Source organism: Phasianus colchicus, chromosome 1 (assembly GCF_987193195.1).
Source record: "Phasianus colchicus chromosome 1, bPhaCol1.hap1.1, whole genome shotgun sequence".
In the NCBI taxonomy this organism is placed as follows: domain Eukaryota; kingdom Metazoa; phylum Chordata; class Aves; order Galliformes; family Phasianidae; genus Phasianus; species Phasianus colchicus.
The window spans coordinates 3,344,086-3,367,492 of NC_143436.1; the positions used below are offsets into that span (position 1 = coordinate 3,344,086).

Here is a 23,407-nt window from a genome sequence, read left to right on the forward strand (position 1 = left end):
TTTGCAGAAGATTGGATCCAACAGGAACTAGGCAGCTGCTTTGGAGCTGCTTGGCAGCTGGAGATGAAGGCCAAGTGTGAGCTAGCTCAGATGTTATTGTACAAAGCACTAACCTTGACTTCTATAGCAACTTAGCAACTGTGCTGCTTGGACTGTAATAAAGATATAAGATGTTCTCCCTGGTGTTCACTGATATTATTAAAATACATGTACACCAGTTCCTGTGACAGAGGAACAATGTGTCATGCTGAAATAAGTCACAATTTGGTGCAGCTCTGCTCACAGTGGTACACCAGTTTGCTTAAAGCCTCTTCTAGAAGATGGGTGGCTGTGGAGCAGCATGCAGCATTTCCTGCTGGGAAGGGAGGAGGGAATGAAACTGGTGGTATGTTTCTGTGTTCCTCTGTAGCAGAGTCTTTCTAGGACTGTATTTGGTCTTCTTTTAGCATGTGTAGTCTTGAAACAGACAGAGGCCTCTTGCTTTTTTGGGGTGGGGACTCACACCAAGCAAAGATGAGGAACAATCACAGGCAGTGGGACTGTCAGCTCCATCTTTGGAAGTCCACCAGCAAGTCCATCTCTGTTGCTCTGACCAAAGTCAGCATCTGAATGCTGTGACTCAGGTGTGTTTGCATCAGTAATTCCACTTTCCTCCTTCCTCTCCTTCAATACAGTCTTTCACCCCTTTAGTAAAATTTATCTCCCAGAGAGAGCCCGCCTGTGAACTATGTGATGTGAAAGTGCCATTCCTAGGGCACAGGACAGAGGTCAGGTGATGCAGCAATGTCCATTATGCCACAAATATGATTGAGGGCCTGGAGCATCTCTCATTTGAGGAAACCTGTGTGTATTCAGCCTGGAGAAAAGAAGGCTGAGAGGGGATCAGATAAATGTTTATAAATATCTAAGGGGAGGTAGAAGGCAAATGAATGAGCCCGGGTTCTTCTCAGTGGTGTGTAGTGATAGGACAAGGAGTAATGGCCTAAAACTTGAACATCAGAAGTTCTGTACTAGTATGTGGAAGAGCTGAAAATTTGGGTTTGGACAGTTTGGATGAGTCAAGTGGAACAAGGATTGTTGATGCTGAGCCTTTCTTGATGCTCCTTGAAAACAAAGAAATAAGTTTCTGCATCCCTCATTGCTTCCTATTTTAATGTATTGGTAATAACTCGCTCCCCATGAACGTGTACTTCACTCCTACATTCCTCAGCATTTTTTAAGCTCTAGTGAATAACAGCTCAATGGCAGGTTGTCTTCATTTTGTTGGTAGTAGAATGTAGGCCCAGAGAATTTAAATGGCTTGATTGAGTGGTTGGCAATCCTGCCTGTGGCTGGGGGGTTGGAGCCCGATGATCTTTAAGACCCCTTCCTACCTAGGCCATACTGCGATTCTATGATATAACATGATTCTTTCAGATTAGGGAGAAGAAATCACTTCTGCTTCTGACTTCTAGACCTCTGTTTTAAGTGCAAAAGCATTCCAACTACCAATCATATTGATTTTCAATTACTGCTCAAATGGAAGTGGTTGCAGCTTTGTGTTAACTCTCAGGAGACTTTACCCTGTCATCTCTAGTGAAGATAAGGGCTAAAATTCTGTATTGCTTGTGCTGATGTGGCATGTGGTTGTGTGGCTGAAATTCACTCCTGAGTAAAAATGGGGAAGTTGTCTGGCTTTTGCCACAGCTTGTTAAAATAATAAAATCTCTCTTCATGGAGATGAGATTTCTTAGCTGTGCTGCTGGGGGTAGTATGAGGCAGGGCAGCACAAAGAAAGCATGGCTATAAATGCAGGACTATTGTGGTACGGTACAGAGTTATTGTTGGCATGAGCATGGGGTATTTTTAAATAGTTCGAGGAGACTTATTTTAAATGGCAGCTGTGCTGAACCTGCTGGCACATCATGGATAGAACTGGATTAGCGGGAGAAATCAGGTGATGCAGAACTCAAACCCTTCCTTCTTTGATTTTCAGGCTTGTTGTTATTTGCCAACCACTACCATAGGCAGGTGACTGTGTGTATTCATACATAAACACACAGTACTTTTTGTGGTGCCATACTAACACAAATACCTTTAGAGGATACTTTTCTTGTTCGATCCCTCAGTTCTTTGCTGAAACAATGCTTCAGTTTTCCCTTCACAGAATCACAGAATGGCCTGGGTTGGAAGGGACCTCAAGGATCACGAATCTCCAACCTTCCCTTCTGCAGATGTAAAAGAGTTAAAAGTATTGTAGACCCAGATTAGGATCATGGCACGTTCCTTGTAGAAATGAAATTCATAGATTATAATTCTTAACAGCCTGCCTGAGTTCTAGAACCGATCCCACGAGATCTGGACTCACTGTGGACTTAATTTGCACTGAACCACGTTTGTTCATATCTCCATCCTTCCAAACCAATGTATGTGTTTGTTCCATCAGCTTTATGTGACAGTCACTGATGATGTTATTTATAACAGCTCGACCACTGCCAGGCAACCGAGTGTTGGGTTACCATCACCTGCTCCATTCCCAGTTCCTGAATCAAAGGGTGCAGCAGGGCTGTATTTCAGATTGGAATATGGTGGTGACCCTGAACTGTTGCTGTCCTGGTGCAGTGCTTGTTGCTATCCTCACCTCAGGTCACAGTCTGGTAGGACTGACCTGTAGCCAGGGCCTGAAGTGTTCTCTGTAGGGAACTTCCTGTAAGGAGTAAAGGTGATATCCCCCTGGGAAATGTTGTTTTCCTTTGCATCTACCTTAAGCCAAGACACTTTATTGTTCACAGTATTAGCAGTATGCATCATATCTGGCCACATCTTGGATTGTTGCCCTCTTGAGGGTTTAGCAGATCTGTTTAGGGTGCTGCAAATAAGTGCTAAGCATCCCTGAAAGTTAGGAGGAGAGGATTTCAACTACATGGAAACAGGATTCCCCTTGGTGATGGTAGTGGACTGCTGTGCACAGGCAACTTTATCTCATGTCTTCCCCCTTATCAGCCACATCTGGCAGTATCACATTTGTTACATCTCCTCCTCATGGTGCTGACATGACAGGATATCTCCCAGGGTTGTTGACAAGTGAAAAAGTAGGAAATTAGCAAATCTCCAACATATGAATCCCATTGACTTTTTTCTTTCCAGCCTGAATGCCAGTTTTCTTGCGTCCCAGAGCTGTGAGAACAGCACAGGTGACCATAACACTCCCCTTGGTGTGCCTCTATGCTGCCTCATGTTTCTCTGACAGTCCCTTATTCCCTTATCAACTCATCTGGAAGATGCTCTGATCATATGCATTGGCAGTAACTAGAGGTCAGATTAGTGTTCTATTCTAGTATGTAAGATTATATATCTACTTTTTTTTCTATTCTTTTTTGGCATAGAAAAGCTATATACCCACTCTTCTTTACTGCATAAAAATCATATATCTCACTTTTCTTGTATGTAAAAACTGTGTATCTATTCTTTTCTATTATATATAGAAACTAGCTGAGTGCTTTTTGCATGGAAGACTGCTAAGAATTTTTTCTTTGTAGTCTGAATGCACATAAGGAGAAATGTGAAGGGGTAATAGAAGTAGAAGCTTTGCAGCTTGACTACACCATCCCTTTCTGTGCTTATTGAGTATCAGTTAGAAACAGCTCCCTGCAGAGGCTTTGCATCCTGGTGGGAGGTCCTTGACTTCCCAGAAGTGGCAGATGCAAGCTGGCCTGAGTTCATCCCCTTCTCTCACTGCATCTTGCAGCTCCTGGAACAGTATCACTCTCTGCAAGAGCAGTGTAACTACTGAGAACTCTCTCTTCCCTCTGCTACGCTGGTGAAATGCCCGTTGTGATGCTCCAAGCTTTTGTTTTTTGCATGAGCTGGGTTGGGGTGAACTTGGTGAGACCTCCAGAACATCATTAATAAGTTAGGAGAAAAGCTCCTTCCGGTGCTCAGAGCATGTACAGGCAGAGAAAGCAGGCTTGGTGATCAGACTGTGTGTGTAGTGGTGTTTTGTACCCTCTTTACTTGCAGCATTGGTTGAAATGTTGATTTTTCATATGGGTCCACCTGTCCTGGTGTTTCAAGAGTCATGGCTGGCTTAAGATGAGTGGCTTACAGTCCCTCTAGCAACTCCTATGAGTGTTTTGGTGGACTGTCTTGACAGCCCAACATCTTCAGTACCTGTTACCTCAACCACAGTATCCACAAACTGGATTGTTCACGATTCACTTTGGTGTCTCCTGAATGCTTCTGCCATCTTAGCCTCTCACTGCTCAAGGTTCCAGGTTATAGGAGAGAGCTTGAAAAGCCACAATGGATGGTGTAGTCATCTCAATTCACTGCCTGAACAGCCCAGCCTGCATGGCCCCGTGACTATTTCTGTGTCTTACAAGTAGAGGTTTTACTAGGAAATGAAAAATCTTGAAGGATAAGCTGCAAATATGCTTTGTGCTCTTCCTAGAACCATCATTGTGAAATAATTACTGAAAGAAGGAACCACTTTTCTTTTTCTAAGAACATCTGTGCTCTCTTTCTCTTTGTGTGCTTTTTGCTTTTTGCTTTTTGAAGACCAAGCCTTTTTGACCCGCCTGGACGCCTACCTGTGCGACCTGGTGTAGGGAGCCTGCTTTGGCAGGGGGATTGGACTCGATGATCTCTGGAGGTCCCTTCCAACCCCTACGATTCTGTGATTCTGTGATTCTGTGATCTTTGTGTTGATGGGCAGCCACACTTTTCCCCACATTCGGCCACTGGTGTGGTTGGTGGGACCTGTGTCATCTTCTCTGCAGCTGTTTGCTCCTCCTGACTCCCCTCATGCTATTCTTCCTGTATGGCTTTCAGAGTCTGTTATCACTGGGATTTCACTCATGCCACTGTGGATGGTCATTTGCCAGTCTTCCCTTTGCAGTTATTTCTGCACAGATGCTGTTTTCTAATGAAAAATGGTTTAATAGAGATGCACTGATGGTTGAACTTGATGATCTTGGAGGTCTTTTCCAACCTTAATGATTCTATTAAACCCAAAACTCACTTTCTTCATTTCCAGCGCTGCTGAAGTAGCACCTGATTTCTTTCCTTGGTGTCACTTTAAAGCAGGGCAGGGAAGAAGGTACATCAATGTCCTCTCCAAAACATTGCTCCATAAGAATGAGCTTTATGACCTCTCTCTCATCCATGTGTTACATTCGAATTTGTTGAAGGGCCAGAGAGCAGAACTCTGCCATGCTACACAGCACTATAGAAGTGGAAGAGACATTTTGGTTAAATCCAGGCTTCTGACACTGCTGGCACTACTCTGTTGGAATCTGTTTGAAAGCTTTGAAGGCATCATCACCTTAATTCACTTTTTCTGGTTGTTCAGACCCAAAGTTTCTTGATGCTGGTGAGACAGACAAACTAGTGGTTCCAATGGGCTACAGTTGGTGATGGGAAGGACTGAGAATGCTAAACCACAGACACCAAAATCCCCAAACTGAGCAAAGGCAGATGCAGAAACATGCCTCCTCCAGCAACCTGTGTCCTCACAGGAGCATATGGATGACATGCTGGACCAGGCATATCCAACCTGTGAGCTGCCTGCAGCCTCAGATGGCCAACACTGGGACCGCCCTGTGCCCTGCACCATCGTGGCAGTGACTCTGAGTGGTCTGGCCTTGGATGCTCACTCAGCAACAGCCACACATTGATGACTGGGATTAAACCAGGATATGGGGAAGGTGCAGTGCTGTGCTAACTCAAGTGATGGCAAATAATTTTATGCATTTTGATACACTGGCGAAACACAGTCCTGCAAACAGTGAAAAATACACAGAAAGCTGTGCTTTCTGTTGTGATAAAGGAATTTAAGATTTCCAGATTGCCAAAAAAAAAAAAAAACATCAATTTTTTGGTATATCTATGACTCTATTTTCAGTAGATATAAATACTGTACCTGCAGATTTTCAAATGGAACTTATGGAGTTGCATTCAGATATTCAGCTCAAAAATTTGATTATATCTCTATATCAGTCTTTTATAAGACCTCTCTTACCAGAGGAAAATACCCTTCACTTCACAATCACAATCACTTTTTGGCAATATCTACCTTTGTGAACAACTCTATTCAAGGATGAAGTACAGGAAGAGTAAAATTTCTATAGAAATCTGATGAACACCTTGAGAGCTCACTGAGAATTGCAGCTACTTCCATCAAACCAGACTGATGTGTTAGTTTCACAACAGCAAGGTCAGGTCACGTATCCCACTCATTTTATGTTTTGTCACTCTCTTTTTTTGTTTTAATAAAAATATATATAAGTAACAAAACTTTCTGTAACATGCATTAACTATATAACATTTTATATGTGGCCCAAGACAATTCCTCTTTGCTCAGTGTGGCCTAGGAAAAGGGTTTGACACACATATTGTAGAAGCTGGGTCAAAATTACTTTACTGCTCTGCAAGGGCCATGTCACATCTCTATGTGCAAAGCTGGTGCAACCTGGAGCACCGAAAACTGCATTTTGCACATTATTAAGAGGATGTTCAAAAGCAGTGCTATGTGAGACAGGACTTGCAATGGTAGCCTCAAAGCTGTTGGTGCAGTGGGATGTGCCTCCAGCCTTGGAGTGATGTGTAACAATCAGTGCTCACCTCTCAGTGCTGGGAAGCAGCACTTGAACCTGCCTCTCCTCCGGCCACTCCATAAACAGTAGCAAAAAAAAAAGGTATTGGGCACATCTTGCCTAGAACTGCCTCTGCCAAAAATATTTAATACAGACATATGCTCACCTCACTCACATTCACAAAGCAGACAAATGTGATGGAAGGGTTTGTTAGCAGAGACTGTGGAAAACGTGCTCCTACTCTGATTTTGTTCTGAAGATGAGGGTGGTTGTTTTTATCCCCATTTTTATTCTTTTTTTCTTTCCTCAGTGCATTTCTGATGGCTGCTTTACATTTTGCTCTGCATTCCGGAGGAGCTGACTCAGCAGTTCAGCATGCAGTTGCTGCTCAGAGGAATTTGCACTGGTGTTGTTTATTATTTTGAGCACAGCCAGTTCTTCTTCGCATTTAATTGGCAGGCAGGAAATGTTTCTTGGCCTTTTTAGATGACTAGGTCTGGTTCTGGGACCTTGCTGTCGAGGAGGGGAAGCTCATAGGAAACTTGCATTTGAGTGATTAGCAAACAAAAAATAATTTCAGTGCAAATGCATCTCTTGATATTTGAGTTGTCAAATACTCTGAGTAATGATCATGTTTTAAATATAGTTTATAACTTTCTTCTTATGCGTATGCTGCCTACTGTAGCTGCATTGTGGAATATACATACAGCGTGGCTATGCGAATAAATGATGGAGCTCCATAATTACACCTAGGGAGGAAGAGATCTGTCTGTTTATTTTTATATATGTTTGTGTATTTAAAGAAAGGCTTTTACACAGATGGAATCTCTCTTAGCTCTGAATTTAATAATAATTAGAGTTTAATTATGCTGTGACAACTTTATTTTCTTTCATCTTATTTTATTTTAGCTATCTCTAATAAGTGCTAATTTTCCAAGCTGGAAAGGTCGTGGCACAGATGTAGATAAACACATCGTTAACTGGATGTAGTCACTAAACCCACTCTCCAGTAGTAGTGATATTAAGCATAGTAAGGGTGCAGGGATTGGGAAAACAGTCTTATCACTTCTGCCTATGATCACAGGAATTAATAGCAGTGGTATAATGAAAGATCGGACCATAGTGTTTGAATTGAAGGAATTTTGATGGGGGTTAAATTCCAATAAGTGCAGTTTAAGTGCAGGATCTATTTTATAAAACACAAACTACTCGTTATTCACCAATATCAGCTCAGCCAGCTTTTCAGTTTTGATCTGTAAGACACTATCATCTATTCCCATTCTTGTTATTGTTGTAGAATTGTAGAATTATTAACGATGGAAAAGCCCACTAAGGTCATTTAGTCCAACTATCCCTCTACCACCAATACAGCCCACTAAACCTTGTCTCTAAGTACCACATCTACCTTCTTCTTGAACACCTTCAGGGATGGTGACTCCATCACCTCCCTGGGCAGCCTGTTCCAGTGCCCAACCATTCTTTCTGAGAAGAAATTTTTCCAATGTCCAACTTGATGTGTTTGGGTGTGATGTATCCAACAAGATTTCCTTGAGCTTGTTGCCTGGAGCTGGGATGCAGCAGAAAGAAAATCAGTCTGTGCTTAACCTAATCCTTGTGCCATAAAAACCCAAAACAGACAGGCCTTGGATGGACTTAATATCATCGAAGTCTTATTCTAAACTTGTGACTGAGACCCTTGCTTCAACTTTATTTATTTTGATTCTTGTTTGAAAAAAAAATTAATTGATAACAGAGGGGTGGAGCTGAGTGATTGCAGAGGAATGAAAGCAAAACCCTTATGATCTTCTTGGAGTAGGGGTATTGTAGAATCATAGAATCATTAAGGTTGGAAAAGACCACTAAGGCAATCAAGTCCAGTGATCAACCCATCACTACCATTCACACTAAACCATGTCTCTCAGTGCCACATCTGTCCCTTTTTCTTGAAAACCTACCCTTTTTTCTTGAAAAATATTTAGGAAAAGTCTTTAACAACACTGCCAGGGATGGAGCCTGTGCATGGGAGGGGATGAGTTAGTGGAGGAGCTGGTGCCTGTGCCAAGGATTAACTGCAGAGGGAAGGTAATCCCAAGCCAACAGGTGGGCCAGCCTGAACTTGGAGGATGGAGAACCCTTCTCAAGTGTGGGATTAAGCTTCTGAGGTGCCAGTACATCACAGCAGAGCTGTTTATTTTGGATGAGTGTCTAGGCTGCGTGTAAAGATTGTGTTTGTTTTAGCTAAATGGGGAAAATCCTTGTCCTGTTGAAACTGATGTTGGAGCAAACAGCATCATGGATGTCTGCCCACACCAGGAGAGTTTTTTTTGGGAGAGTGTTGGTGGGAGGAGGGGTATGGGTATTTTTTTCTCACCTGTTTCCCTTGAGCTTTCTGCACCGTTGCTCACATCTCAGTTATCTCCACTACACTTTTTTTTTCTTTTTTCTCCTCTTCGAACTCCTCCCCACCAACTGTGCTGACTGCTGAGGAAATAAAGCACGGCCTGACACATTTCTTTCTGTCTGCTGCTCTCCTGCATGGCTGGGCTTCTCTCACCTGCCTGCTGGGAAGAGCAGGCGTGGGAGCAGCTTTGCTTTCTGGGCTCATACAACGTGATCCTATTCTGAGGCAGCACATGGGTGAAAGACAGAGAAGATCCTTCACCCTTGACCCAGTGTTTCAGGGAGTACTGCTTGAATTTTCTGCTTGAACAGTGTTTTCAGCGTTCAGTTGCTTGAGAGTAGGTGTTTCTGCAAATAAGAAATGGCACTGAGCTGGTGCAGCTTGTGCTGCCCTATGCATCTATGACCAAGCTCTTGGCCATGGTTTCTCATTCTTTTTCTCATAACCCTTTACTCTCTTTGGACATCAGCAGCATCTTTCAGACTGTCTCACATACAGTTGATTTTTATTTCAGCCTCCCACAAACTGTACTGTAACGTACAGTCTTGAGAGGCTTTTTGCATGCACAGAATGGTCCCGAATGGTGCTACAACAAGCAGCAAGAAAAGAAGTAGAGTAGCATGAGCTTCCTTTAGGGAAGCTCTGGGGTTCTGGCCCTCCCTCCTTTCACATCCCATTGTTTGAAAACCCGTTTGCAAGCAGCCAACGAGCCGTTGTGGCTGGCAGCACTGTGCAAACACCCTGCGCTTGTGCTGCTGTTTTACATTGATAATTCATCCCGAGATCAGCATTTAGAATTAATTCAATTAAAGGAGCCTCATTATTCATTTATGAGGAAGGGAGGCTTAATAAAGAGCTGTAGGTGGGGGAACCTCTCTGTGTGTGCTGTGCTGGGAAAGGAGTTTATTTCTAGCTGGGTACCTCCACAGTGTCCCTGGCTGGTGGCAGGGACGTGGACACCCACTGGAACACCCTCCTCATTTGTCTATAGAGCTTGAGTAATATCCCCATATTTTGCCTTTCTGACTAGGTGTTTGATCAAAGAAGTACTGCTTTATGGTTTTCTTACAGGACCATATTTTTCCTTTCCTGGATTTTAACTTTCTGTCACTGTCCCAAGTTGCTTCCTGTCCTTCAACTCCCAGTCCTTAACAGGTGGAGCAGAGGCGTCTTGGAGTAAGAAGCTCAGTGTTGGCCACACCTTTGGGCAGGGGACTTGCTCTTGCTGGATGAAAATATCACAGATTGCTCTGTTTGTCTGTAATGGACATGCTTGGGATATATATCAGATGAAGGAAGGGATCTGGTAATCATCAGTGATGGTCAGACGAGGAGCTCTTCTCTCTTCCTTCTTCTGTCCTCTCTGAGCCTGTAGCTACTCTAGCTGTTCACATCATCAAAGAGAGCCTTTCCATCTGAGGGTTTGGGCTCGTACAGCTTTGTCTTTAGCTTTCCAAACAATGATTTTTAGCAATATTTGGTTCACATCACTCAATGGGACTTCAGCTTTCCAAACACATAGCAAGGATTTCTCCTGGGGTGAGCTGGCTACATAGGGAACTGCTCTGTTTTTACGTTTGGGTCAGATTGAATTGTCTGGGCCTTGGGAATCTTGCCTGGCTGTGCTAGCAGGAGCCTTGAACCCCAGTGCCCTTGACGTTAGGGTAAATGTGCTTGGTAAATCAAAGTCCATCAAATGTCAACAATGCATCATATTACCTCATGGGAAAAGCTACCCGTGAGAAGGATTTCTGGATGATTCTGCTTCACAGACCTTTTGCAACAGGTTGAGATTCTCTGTTAATCTTCAAGAGTGTGAAGCACCTTGCTAAGCTCAGCTGAAGGTGGCAGCTGCTGGCATCCCATGTTTCCTAAAACTGGCTTGACAGGGAGCTGTAACTGGGCTCTGTCCTTTTCCTTCCTTATATCTGGGTAGAAACATATTTTGACAGGCCAGTGATGCAGAAAATAACTTGCTCTCCAACTGTTGCATCCCTTGACCCCAATTAGAATGTGGTGCATGTAGAAGTGTCAGCCTCTTGCTTTCTCTCCGCTCCACATCCCCCTGACCAAAATTCCCATTATAAAGATGACACCTGAGTACTTCACAGAGGAGAAATCATCACTGACCATACAGAGAATCAGAGTAGATCAGTAGTCCAGCTCATCTGGTGTTTTTTCTGGCCAAGAAGAAGGTGCAGGAAAGCTGTCAGAAAGGAGTTACGAGATATTCCAGCCTGTGGGAATATTTCCCCTTGACCTATTTATATAGAGTTGGTTTATGCTTTGAAAAATGAAGCTGTGTGTCCTTTGTAGATCTCCTGCTTAGTATTTCTTTTCAACAGTTAATACTCCTATAAGCTAAAGCTGTGGAAGATGAATGAGGGAGTCAGTGCAGGGGCTGTATGTGAGAAGCTATTCTGGGATTCAGGTCCATCCTAGACTGCATGTGTTCCTCCATTCCCCCATGTCCCTGTTGTTCACACAGAGAGAAGACCCATTGGTCTTGTCTCCCTGGGAAGAACTGAATGGCAGTGTCTTTATGTTACCTTGTAGACAAAGCATAACAGCTCATGAAATCTCTCAGGACAAGAGAGAAGAAAATGGGACTAGAAGTGTGCCTGAGATGTATCCAAATCCACCTCCCACTGATCTGAATGTTGAGCTGTCAGTACTGCATGTCGGGTGCATTTCAAATCACATCTCCTTTGCTCTCTGATGCTTGCATCAAGTTATCTGTGTGTGATTCAATGGGATGGGAAGAGGACAAGTCTCCAGACTGTGACTCATTTGGTCTTTTCCTACTGCTGCTGTAATTCAAGTGGAAGTCTTAGAAGATGGTAAAACCTTCAAGCTTGTTAAAGATGCCATGCGTTGAGTGTATATGAATGAATCCAGGGCTCATTTTGAACCTGAGAGACAGGATAGGCTTGCTGTGATCTTACTGATTCTGCTTTTTGCAAAGTATCCGTCTCTTGGAAGGGTCTGCATAGGTGGTATGTTTCTAAATTCCCAGTATCAAGGGAGATATTGCATAGAGATCAGTAAGAAAGGTGTAGGCCTCCTCCTAAAGGTAACCATGCTAATTAAATAGCACAAGGTGTTGGAGGACTTCAGCACAGTGCTTCTTTCTTCCTTTGTTACTCTGGGACTCTGACACTTGAATTATTTTGTTGGTGTTAAGCTCAGGGCAAACACGGGAAAAATGCTGGGCATATAGAGTGCATTTGTTCATAAATGTGCCTCCTTGTTATGGAGGTGCCCCAGGATCTCCTTGAAAATACTGAGGATGACCCTTGCCATGATTTCCCTCTCTATCAAACTGCATTCAATGGCATGCACTGTGCTCTCTGGACACCAATACTGGATCCCTCTGCATTCCCTCTGACATCTGGTTTTATTAGGCAGATGTTGGGTAGAAGGTGGAATGTCCTCTTACTTCTCATGCTACAACTTGTAGCATCCATCACTACAGTGAGTTTTCCTGATCCACTGGAGTTGCTAATAAGATTGGCCATCCCAACTTGATTATCTTCATGGATCCCTTACAACTCAGCATATTCTGTGTCTTTTCTCTGCAATATAGGATGGCTGAAAGGTCCTTTACTGAAGCCTGGGCGTTGGCTGTCCTGCTCAAGATCTTTCTTCAAGCTAAGAGCGGCTTCAGAAATCCTCCATTGCTGTAGGAGAGGAAATCCCACTGGAAACTCAGTGAAGGAAGTCCAAATTGTGATCAGAACATTGTTCCATCACAATATTTTCATTTGAAATAAGCAGAGGTACAACTTGCACAAAACCAAAACAAAATGAAACAAAAAGACAGATTAGATTGGTCATATAGCACCAACAAATCTTTCATCCTCTAAACACTGAACCACCACTGTCGTCATGTGCAGCTTCCAAAGCAACCAAATGAAACACAGCCTTCTCTTTCTTTTGTTATTTCTGTGTGAGAGGCGTCTGATGTCAAGGTGCTGTGCTGTCTCAGATCTGAGTGGGTCTTTAATATGAATGAAGTGGTTAACGTGCAGATGACAAGCAGCAGTGTGGTTCCAACTGAGCCGCGGTGACTTCACGCAGAAGGGACTTTTGTCTTTGCAGTTGGAACGAGTGGCAGCTAAAGATCTGCTTAATGATTTGTGCCATGAGAGAGTCAAAAATAATAAGTTAGGACAGAGCAGAGCCCTCTGAGCAGATCAATCACTTCCTTCATTTTTTCTTCTGGGCTCTATGTTGGGATGCTAATAATGATTCCTTGTGGAGGGAACATGTATGGCCACTTGAAGGGGAATGCTGGTATAAAGAGGTTCAGGACACCCCCACCACTCTCCTCTTTTATTTTATTTACTGTCTTCCCTAGAGAGGGTAACCTGAAGCAGAGAGAGGAAAACTGTTCTTGCAAACAAGAGCTATCAACAAAACCCTGCCTTTTCTCACTGGCTGGAGGGCTTGGAGCAGGGTGAAGAATTGTAGCAATGTTTATTTTAGAGAAGATAAGTTTTGAGCAGAGTGTGTATATATACATATATATATATATGTTGACATTCGTCAGGGAATTTCTTCCTGTTAAAAAAGAAAGTAACTACCCAGTCTATAGCTTTGTTTTAACCTGAAAAATGTTGGTTGCTTGACAATTGCTGGAAGAAAATATTTCTGGATGAAAAACTAAAGAATGACTCAAAAGTTGATTAAGAAGGAGGGGAGAGAGGAGTCAAAGTTTTCTAGCTGCAAAGAGTGATTTATTATCCGGCTATCTTTGCAAATGACAAAATAACTAATTAGGTACAATTCATCATCAGAACTTGAAGCTGCCACTGGAATAAGTTAGAATATCTTTCTGAACATCTCTTGTTCTCAAATTCTGATCTAAATGATGCACAGCGAGTGCTGAGACCCAGTCAAACACTCTGAAACACTGGGACAGGCTTCTGGAATTCTGCCCCCTATAGAGTTTTTTCTAATGAAAAGGGCATTTTAGAATGATGTTTTATGCGGCAGAGATCTTTTCCCTTAAAGCATCAGCTATAATAATTATTTTTATGCAGATCCTGAGGCATAGAGGGATTAAATGACTTTCTCAAGGTCAGGCAGTGAGTCAAAGGCAGAATCAGTGGATGAATGCCAGTCTTGATTCAGGGGCTGTGGCTTACACAGCTGGCCCTCACTTCCTTCATCACCAGAGGTCCCACATCCCTTAACCCAATTGTTTCTGTGTGAGGGGTGCCACCCTGGGAGAAGATTGTAAGCTCCCAACATATGTAGTTGGGATTAGCATGACTTGCATGAAGCTACTGATGAGTATACTGTCCTTCATGGGTCAACTCTCTGGGGACAATTATGACGAGTAGCTTCTATTTGGCTGTGATGTCACTCAGTATCCTGGGAGAAAGCTGTGAGAAGAGTCAGGTGAAAGCTTTCTATCAGTACTGGGGCCTGTCCTGTTTAATATCTTTGTTGATGTCTTGGATGAGGCAACTGAGTGCACCCTCTGTAAGTCTGCAGACACCAAGCTGGGAAGGAAGTGTAAAATTGCCTGGAGGAAGGAAGGCCATACTGAGCGATCTGAACAGGCTGGATAGCTGGTCTGAGGTCAGTGGGATGAAATTCAGCAAGATCAAGTGCTGAGTCCTGCACACAGGCAACACTACAGGCTTGGGGCAGAGTGGCTGGAAGACTGTATAGAGAAAATGGAGCTGGGGGTATTGATTGACAGTTGGCTGAATAGTGTGCCCAGATGGCCAAGAAAGCCAGAGGCATCCTGGTTTGTAGCAGCGCAGCCAGCAGGAGCAGGGAAGTTACTGTCCCTCTGTACTCAGCCCTGGTGAAGCCACACCTCGAGCTCTGTGTTCAGTTTTGGACCCCTCACTACAGGAAAGACACTGAGGCCTTGGAGCGTGTCCAGAGAAGGGCAGTGAAGCTGTGAGGGGTCTGGAGCACAGGGCTAATGGGGAGTGGCTGAGGGAACTGGGATTATGTCTGGCTTTTTTTGGCCTTCCTGTGTCCCAGAGGACTGAGACACTGAAGCGGTTGCACCCTTGTTAGGTGAAGTCGTGTAAGTCAACTGCATTCCTCTTTGGACTTTTTGCTCCTGATATCCCTTCATGAATTATTAGCTATGGAAAAGACTTATAGCTAAGAGACTGCAGCTTGTTTAGTCTCCTGGTCATTTCAGGTTTGCTTTCAAATATGTTTTGCTCTGTTTTATGTGGCTTGAATGCTAGGCCTCCTGACATTTCCCCTGGGCCTCTCTCCTGCAGTCTGATAGATCTGGCTGTCAGGAAGTTATTCCTCATACACAGGCTACTTCTTATCCGTCTGTCACTTTTTCAACTCATTGGGCTAATAGTTTTCCCATTACAAGAGCTGTCTCTCTGTATCCTTTTGCTCTGGTCTCCCCAAGGGAACCTCTTTTTCCTTGCACTAAAACGTGGCCAGGCTATATGACTTTACAGGTCTTTTTCTCCTCTCTTGCTGCAACTTTTTGGAGTCTGAGGAATTTTGGATTTCACATATGATGATCTCTGTCAGAGGGTAGAAAAGATCTATTAGAATAAGCAATGGAGACACTGATGTTCATATATTCCACAGGTTTAGACACTCACAGAATTTGAATTTGTATATGAGAAGGGGTGTAATAGAGTCTCTTCTGTTCTGGATGCACAGGATTTCTGGAGACTTAGGGAAAAGCTGGATTATTTGCCATCCCTAGAGGTTTTTGAGGAGAGGGTGGATGTGGCACTGAGGGACATGGTTTAGTGTGCACTGTGGGGATGAGCTGATGGTTGGACTTGATGGTCTTAGTGGTCTTTTCCAACTTTTATGATTCTGTGAAATAATTTCTCAGATTTGCAGCAGGGTTTTCTAAGGATGAGAAGAGACAGGAAATAGTAAAATAATAGCAACAACAACAACAGCAGAAAAGAAAGATTACTTCTGGTGCTCATCTGAGGAAATAGTAAAAGATAGAAGGTCCTTTCCCCCATCCAAGGGAAAAACCCAGTGCTGGGACACCCTGACTGAACTATTCAGGCCATTCTGTCTGCTCAGGGCTCATAAAGGCAGCTGTTCTTCCATCCAGGGTCCAGATGTGCACAGATGTGTGCAGTTCTGCCCCACATGCATTGACATTTGGCATCATCATCACTGTCCTGCATTTCCAGCCTCTCTCCAGAGGACACCTCACCAGCCAAACAGCTGGGCTGGAGAGGAGAGCACAGCGCTTGCTGCTGATTAAGCAATAATGAAACTAATAGCCTCTTAACATTCTTACATTAACAACAACGTCAGTGTGTCAGTATGTATTTACAATATAAGTTACACAAATGTCATTTTGGTACACTGAGCACTTCATATTTGCAATTCTCTGTCACAGCAATAAAATCAATCATCCACTCAGAGCAGATATGCACCCAGGAGAGATCAGTGTTTAATGGCGCTGGGCCAGGCTTCTGAAGATCTGTGTAGAAGGCAGATAAGCAAAGAAGGGCTCACATTCCTGAACTGTGATGCTCTTGGGTCTCTGTACAAGACCTCCTTGGGTCCAGTCAAATGAAGGCTTGGTTGTCCACTCAGCAGCAGAAGGACTTTTGTGGTTGAAAACAAGTCATTCTTCTCTGCAAGATACCACAGAAAGCACCAAATCAGTGTGCTGTCCAACACATCACACAGTTTGGTTATAAACATCTGAAATATTTTCACATTACATTGAAGAGACTACTTCCTGTGTAGCATCCTAAATCCTGGGCATCCAAAGGCCCTTTTCCCCACCACCTGTCCTCTCTCTGTGCTGGTATTGAGTATGCATTGCCTAGATGTTCTGCTGCTTTGTTTTAAATTTGGTCTTGGATTTGGTCTTGGCATCTCTAATTGGTTATTTGCAAGGAATTATCATCCTTGGTGGTTTTCAAGATAATGGTAGATGTTGCATTCAGTGAAGAAGTCTAGAGCTGTTACAGGCATGGATTGATGGACTGGATGATCTTATTGTTCTTTCCCACCTTAATGATTCTATGAGAATCAATCTCAAACATTATAGACCAGTTTTATAGGCTTGTGAAAGCACCTAATGAATTAAGGAGCTAAAATCTCACTCATTAAAGGCAGCATTACTGCTCTGAAATGTTCTGAGGACCCTGCAGTATGATGCAACTTCCACTGAAGGCAGTGCAAAGAAATCCTGTTAATTTCCATAGGAACTCAAAAGGTCTGGAATGGGCTTTTTGTCTTGTTTTCTTATCTGATGAGAAGATAGTTTGACTTCTGAAAGTTTTGTATGGATTCTTCCTATGTCTGGAGACCCAGCTATGCAACACTGAAATTTATTTACTGTTGATGACCCTCTGTTCTCTGCAAGATGCTAAACCTCCCTATGCAGGCCAGGTATCTCAGATTCCATAATTTGCCTAAGCGTGTCAGATCCATTCGTAAGGGTTTCTTTACAGGTAAAGAATACAACAGTGTTAGAAAGCATTTTGTAGTGTTTTCAGATATGACAGCAACCATGGAAAAATCACATTTGTCTATTAAAAAGAGAAAAACACATACAGGAAAAAGAAAGAAACATAGCACTTAAAAGATTAAATAGTGCACTGACTGCCTACAGCATCAAGGGCCCTTTGAAGGTCTGGATGTGATGGAAGTGCACATGCCCATCTGACACACAGCAGGCACTGCAGTCAATAGAATTACATGAGGGACAGATTTGAATCTGGCCCTTTGCTCCCTACTTTTGCTGTCTCATTACAATTTCAAGGTAAAGCATTATAAAGCATATATGGAACAAGGAAACATAGGCCCAGTTTAAGCCAATACAGATGTCTGAGCTCCTGCAAGCCCTTGAATCCTGGCAGAAGAGTGGTTTTGGTGAGAAGTCTTGAAAGGGTTCAAATCAACCAGAAGTGTCAGTCAGGTAGCTTGACAATGCTGGGAAATCAATGCTGAATTCTCAAAGAAGAGCACGCAGGGAAAATGATACCATTTGTTTGCAATTCTAATACAATGAATCAACAGATCACTTGCAAAATGCTCCTAATGAAAATGCGCATAATAGATGTGCAGAAGCAAAAGGGAGAGAGACAAGGTATCTGTGCTAGTGAGGAAAGGAGGATCTGAATTCAGGCTTTGCTGCTGAAATTTGTATGTGCACATTTGTAGCAAGGATGGGTCTGACATCTACAGAGTCCTAGGAGAGGCTGGCAGTGACAATTTTTGCCAGGGGTTTTAATAAAGAAGCAGTTGTTACGAATGGGTCAACAGATATGCAGATATTGGAGCTTGGTATAAAGACAGAATGGATTACACATGATCTGAAAATGGAGGGAGGTTGCCTAATAAATTGCTCCAACATTGTTCCTTTTTTTTATTTTCCTTTTTTCCTTTTTTCTTTTTCTGGTGATAAATTCACCTTTTTGTACAGTTTCTTTGTTTTGCTTAGGCTCAGTTAGGAGGAATCCTTTCTGTAGAAAGTGGACAAGATCAATCGTTCATTGAGTTTTCTGATGCAAGAGCTAGAGAGATTCTCAAGGAACTGGCAGGTGTCAGGCTCAAAACAGACATTTCTGGGGCAATAAATCCATTTCTCCATTCATAAGAACTGCCTGAGTGATAAAACTTAATGCTGTGGGGCATATTCTGGATTCAGAAAAGCAACCAGACAAATGCGTAGCAAAGTAATCATAGAATCAGTAATCATAGAAAGTTGGAAAAGACCACCAAGATAATGTAGCCCGATCATTAACCCATCACCACCGTGCCCACTAACCATGTCCCTCAGTGCCACCAGGCACTGGAAGTCCATTAGCTTTAAAATCTGCACATTTGCCTTGGGACAACCTTGAGCCTTAAACTCTTGGAAAGAGCATAGTGGGCACACATTGTTCTATGCTTACTCTATTCCTCTCTTGGCATCTGCTGTTGGTCATTGCTAGAGACAGCTTTTTTTTTTGCTGGCTAACTCTTTGACTGAACCCAGTAAAGCCATTCTTACTTCCTTCAAATCCGGTGTTATGTTGTCCTTCCTTGGTGAAGGCTGTATAAGTAGATATCTTGCAACTTCTGCTTGGATGCAATGAAGACTGCCCAAGCATTATGACTCCAAGTTGTCTGTTTGAGTTTAGAGATTTATCAGAGCAGCCTTCAAACAGTGAGAAAGAGGATGATGCATTCCTGCAAAGTTTATCATTCTTATGTGCTTTTTTGCTTGTTTTGTTGTTTGTTTGTTTGTTTTTTCCTTTTTTTTTTCTTTCTTTTTATAAGCTTAGGATCTGAACCAAAGTTCAAATCTCAGTTTTTCAGCCTCAGGCTGTTGGCTAGAAAGGAGACTTATTGTCACCTAAGGATGAAGAAGGCAAAGAAGCAAGTTTTTGTTTATTTCCAGTAATACGGAGGAAAACTTAGATTTTCTTTCAAGTCTGAACAAAGAAATTAGGGCACCGCAGGAAAAGAGGTCATGTAGGATGATCCATGGGGGATGTGAATAAAATTTATGAGCCAGGAAACCCAAACTCGTGGGATTTGCACTCAGTGATCCTTATGGATCCCTTCCATCTTGGGATATTGTATGATCCTGTGAAACCCTAGTATTACCTGTGATTTGGATTCTTTCTGGGAAAAGTGCTGCAGATGAAGAGCAAGCTGGTTCTGAGCACCAAGGTTATTGGTGAGTGATCTGGCTTCTACATCTTATGGTGTCATAGAGTCATAGAGTCATAGAATGGCCTGGGTTGAAAAGGACCACAGTGATCATCTAGTTTCAACCTCCCTGCTATGTGCAGGGTCACCAACCACCAGACCAGGCTGCCCAGAGCCACATCCAGCCTGGCCTTGAATGCCTCCAGGGATGGGGCATCCACAACCTCCTTGGGCAAGCTGTTCCAACCTGTCCAGTATCCCATCCATCTAGGCCATGACTGGAGTTGCTCATTAATAACTTCAGCATAATATGCATGCTTAGGGAAGGATTCAAGGAAGTTACTACCTGTGATTAGTTGTTTAGATCTACAGTGATAGATTGGAAATAAGCATGCATTGGGACGGGAGTCCTGCTGTGTGGTCTGTTAATTCCATGACTGATGTATAAAAATGTACCAGAATGCAAGTCTAAAATGCTGAAATGATGTACCACACTACATCTATTACTTTTTGACTCAAAGTTTAAAGGATATCCATTGCTTTCTTCCTGAAAGGACTGGTGGGTAGTCGAAAAACAAATGCCTAGTGGAATTGGCCCAGAGCATCTGTAGTCTTTTCTTTCCTCCAATATGTGTATTCTATCACTAAATATGTATTTCAGAATGATGGAAAACCTTCATGGATAACTTCTGATTCAGTATCAGTGAAGCTCTCTTCTCCCCATACAGTAAGTTTCAAAGTAGGTTTCATGGATGCTGAACTTCTTCCAAGACTTTTCATACCTGGCTCAGAAAAAGAGAAAGAAGAACAGTTTCAGTTGCATTAACTAGCATTTTTAAAGTCTCCCTCCAGCTTTTCCAGGCAAAGGCAAACATGTAAAGGAGAATGTGGTGGTTAGAGAGCATGTGGGCATTGGGAATCGCAGCAATTGAACTTACACTCTGCTCCACCTGCCACTGGAAATTTCCATCCAAAGAAGGCAGAAAAATGGGTGCTCTGACCCTTCTTTTCTCTTTGGAAATGTGTCCAGATGAGCAGGACCAATGTGTGTCAGGGCAGCTTTCTGCTAATTATATAATTTAATTTCATTTCATTTTCCCCCCCCAAATAGTTGTTCTTTCTCCCCTTTCTTTTCATCTTTATTCATATCTTTCCCCTTCTGTCTCATTTTCCCATGGCACTCAGGTTCTTATATTTTCTCTTTTCCCCTTTGTCCCCTAAGCACATGAAGAAAAATGTGCATTTCTAGCCTAGATATATTGGTTCTAGGGGACAATGGGGACAGACCCTATGATGAAGAATACACACAGAAAAAAACTCAGGAAGAAAAATTCAGGAAAACAAACTCTTGTATATCAGGGGAATCCCAATCTCCCCTTTAGCTAGACACTTGAACTGTGTAAGCTGTCCTGGGGAATTGCCTTTGCTTCCACTTGCTGGAACCAAAAAGCTTGTGGAATAAGCTCTGATTTCAGGCAAAAGTATATTGCTTAAAATGCAGCATATTTCATCTATTTTGGAAGCTGTAAAATTCAAGGTTCTTGGTGATCCTCATCATTCATTTCTCCAGTTTCCAACAGCGTGTGGTATAAGGAAAAGTTTTGAAATAATTTTAAGCTTCGGTCCTCAGGTTGGAAAGCAGTCTCAGAACATCGGTTTTCATGGTGAAATTTTAATGTGGTCCACAGGGAGGATTTTTTTCAAAGGAAAAAAAAAAATAAAGAAGCTTTTTATATACTTCATAATGGTTTGGGGTGAATATGACGCTGTGGGATTTGTCCAGGCTGTTGTTTTAGTGCAGTGGGGTTGAACTGCTTCCTTACACAAATTGCAGCCCTAGCTCAGCTCTTGACAGAGTCTCTTCTGAGACCCCATATCTTAATTCTGGTTTGCGTTCCTTTCAATGTTAGTTTTTTGACTTTTTTTTTTTTTTTCTTAGGAGTCTCTTGTGGTCTCTCAACATCCCTAAAGGCAGGGAAATAGCTGCTGTCTCTTGGGAAGATGGAAATGCCCCCATCCAGGGTGCTGTTCAAAGTCATGCTGGACCAGGCTCTGAGCACCTGGTCTAGCTGTAGATGTCCCTTTTCATTGCAGGGGAATTGGACTAGATGTCTTTTAAGGGTCCCTTCCAACTGAAATGATTCTGTGGTTCTATGAAAGGGGGAAGGCAGGAGTTTGCAGTCTCCGTCAGCCATATTTGGAGAGCAACACCAGAATAGGTGGACTGAAGCTGGATTAATTGCTGACTCCTTCAAGATGAAGGAAAAAAAAAACAAAAGCCCTTGAGTATTTAGTGGTTTTATATGAAGGATAAGTGCTACAATAGGCTATCTGACAGCAAGGCCTTGGCATTCTTACTGCCTTTTGTCCTCCTCCTCATTTAAATTTCCATTTTTATGTAAAGCTATTTTCTCTCTTCCCAGTAGATGAAAATCCTAGAGTTATCTCTGAGGTTATCACTACTTGACTATTTAAGATCCATAACACAGTTAACTACTTACAAGCAGCAGGGAGTATGTGAGGGAAGTTCAGACCTAGGGAGGGAGTTACAAAGCCTCCAAGAGCCATGGGATAAAGCTCTGCCATCTGGAGCCTCACACAGAAGTAACATAAACAAGAGTCCCTTTGATATCTCTCTTTTTTGGTCCTTCATAAGAATCGAGAACATATCAGTCATAGGAGATGAGGATGGCATAAGTTGTAGTTAATACTTAAGATATAAGGAGGTGACACAGGGAGGGAAAAAGCTTAGATTCATTCTTTCCTATTGTTACTAGGTGGAAATTCATTATAGATCTCCTTGCTTGTATCTAGACTTGAAGGGGTAAAGGTTGGCCTACCAAAAAGGCACTATGAACCATCAGCTCCTTCCTGTGTAGGTTACATGAGCAGATGATTAATCTCCTTCAAACAGCCTCTTTTGTTCATAGGGATTGAAGCTTCCTTTTGAAACATCAAATCCAATGATGGAATTATGGGTGGTGTGCATAGGAGAAATTGTCCTTTCTGTCACCAATGAATGGCTCAGGAGGGAAGAAAAACAGCTCCCAAGAGCAGTTCAACTTTTGTGGAGGTTTGATAAAACCATCCCTGCTTCTCTTGTTGTTTTTCATTTTCTTTCAATGCTATTTAGCTGCATCTATAAGAGGAAAGGATTTCCACAGGCTGCTGCTAGCTCGAGTTCTGCTGGGGATGGCTTTGTGCTCTGTGTGCCATTTCCTTCTCTCCTGTAACACACCACGTGAGTTCTTGCCTTCAAGCTGTCACTTTTCTTCTTTAACTTTTTTTTTTCCTTTTTTTTTTTTTTTCCAGAAGAGGTTCTCTCTTCTCCAGAGATAAACATGATGACTTTTTCATGAGCATGGAAAAGCCAATAACTCAGAAGCACTTCCAAGGCACAGCATTTATTTGAAAGTCCTTTTCACAAACAAGAGATGGTTAATAACTGTCCATGTGGGAGATACTTGATTGATTCTATGCAGTAGCACTGCATGAAGGGAGTTGTAAGGGTCTTTTTATTATCTTTTTTTTTAAGGCAGAAGTATGTAAGAGAGAAGGAGGTGGGGGAAGGTAGAATTACTTACCACGTTCTTCCAGAAATATTATCACATTAAATTAGACTTCCACAGGTGTAAGCATTTTCTGATTCAGTTGATCATTTCTCCTCTTTAAGTGAAATTATTATCCTCTGCCATAGTATAAATTATATGTAAAACTCTTAGGCAGTTTCAGGTTGGTTAGTCCAGAGACAACACTTCAAATAGGAAGCCAATTTGAGTTTCTTGCTGTCAGCTTCCTTTCTTTC

General features: G+C 42.6%; 1 protein-coding gene and 1 long non-coding RNA gene across 5 annotated transcripts in view; one reads left to right on the forward strand and one right to left on the reverse strand.

The window, feature by feature from the left end:
- Positions 1-23,407, forward strand: part of PLXNA4 (plexin A4) — a 445,185-nt gene that overhangs the window by 63,796 nt on the left and 357,982 nt on the right. The window lies entirely within an intron of this gene.
- LOC116239092 (uncharacterized) lies at positions 16,378-22,077 on the reverse strand. The gene is made up of 2 exons (XR_004169057.2): positions 19,558-22,077; positions 16,378-16,586 (listed from the first exon to the last, which is right to left on the reverse strand). It is a non-coding gene; the product is annotated as an uncharacterized LOC116239092 (long non-coding RNA).